Here is a 1,681-nt window from a genome sequence, read left to right on the forward strand (position 1 = left end):
CGGCCTCACCCGTATTGCTTTACCACTAATAAAAACAATAACGGACATGAACAAGACCCTTTGGCACACTCCAGCCTCACTGCCACCTACAGCCAAGCGCAATGAGTACTTTGTGCCCTCCAAGGGCTATGAACATCTCTCTTCCCACCCCCAGCCTGATTTCCCTGGTGGACGCCGCCGCTAACCAGCGGGAGAGACAAGGATTTCAAGGCCCTTTGCCCAAGAATAGGGACGCCAAAAAATTAGACCTTTTCAGGCGAAAGGTTTATTCTACAGGGGGACTGCAACTCCGTATATCCAATCAACAGGCCATTGTCAGCCGATACGCCTACAATGCCTGCTCAGCGACGGCTAAATTTATGGAGTTATTCCCCTCGGACTCCTGCACTGAATTTTTGGCTTTGGTTGAGGAAGGGAGACTGATCTCCAGAGCCTCCCTTCAGGCAGCACTGGACGGGGCAGATGCAGCAACCAGGTTTATGGCTACTGGTGTGGCCAGGAGAAGGGGCTCATGGCTCCAGGTTTCTGGCCTCCTCTATGAGGTACAGCAAACTATTTAAGACCTGCCCTTTGAGGGTGAGACTCTTTTTTTTTTTTTTTCTCAGAAAAGTCTGACAAAAAAGGCTGAACAGCCTTAAAGATTCCAGAGCTGCCCTCAGGTCCCTGGGCCTCTATACTCCCTCCACACAGCAGAGACATTTCTGCCCACAGCCCCAGCAACGGTTCGGTCAGCAAAACAACCAAGACAGGTCCAGAAGGAGGAATCGTAACGGCAGGAGAAGGCAGCACCAACCTTCTGGACAGGGCTCGGGACGGTCCAAGCCGGCTTTTTGAAGGCACGGTTGAGGACGGTGTAGCACATCTAACAATGGATCCATCCTGCCTTATCTTCTCGTCCCAAAAATCCCCTTTCTACCATGCATGGTCCAGTATCACCTCTGCACGGTAGAGGGGGGGATACACCATCCAATTCTGTGCCCTTCTGCTCTTCCACCATCCCTTTTCAGGGACCCTTCCCACGAGCAGTTCCTTTATCAAGGAGGTGCAGTTGCTCCTATCTTTAAGGGCAGTGGAGGAGGTTCCTCAGGAGCACAGGGGCGAGGGCTTCTATTCCCAGTATTTCCTAATACCGAAAGCTAGAGGCGGCCTCAGACCCATCCTGGACCTGCAAGAACTCAACAAGTTTGTGAAGAAACTCAAGTTCCTCATGGTCTCTCTGGCCTCCATCATTCCCTCATTGGATCCAGCAGACTGGTATGCCACCCTCGACTTGAAGGACGTGTACTTTCGTATCACGTACTTTCATATCGCGATGCCCCAACCCCACAGAAAGTACCTCAGGTTTGTGGTGAACAATACCCACTACCAATTTACAGTCCTTCCGTTCGGCCTGTCAGCAGCATCTCGTGTCTTCACCAAATGCATGGCGTTTCTGCACAGGCACCAGGTACAGGTGTATCCTTACCTCGACGACTGGCTGATCAAGGGCCGCTCCAAGACCCAAGTGGAAACTCAAGTCTGATGAATCTGAGCCACCTTCAACAACCTGGGTTTTCTAAGTAAAGCCAAATCCACTCTGTCCCCGGTCCAGAGGATAGAATTTATTGGGGTAATATTGGACTCGACCCAGGCCAGGACATACCTACTGCAAGCAAGATTTCAGGCCCTGACTGATATATCA

The sequence above is a fragment of the Emys orbicularis genome, chromosome 4 (assembly GCF_028017835.1).
Source record: "Emys orbicularis isolate rEmyOrb1 chromosome 4, rEmyOrb1.hap1, whole genome shotgun sequence".
NCBI classification, from domain to species: domain Eukaryota; kingdom Metazoa; phylum Chordata; order Testudines; family Emydidae; genus Emys; species Emys orbicularis.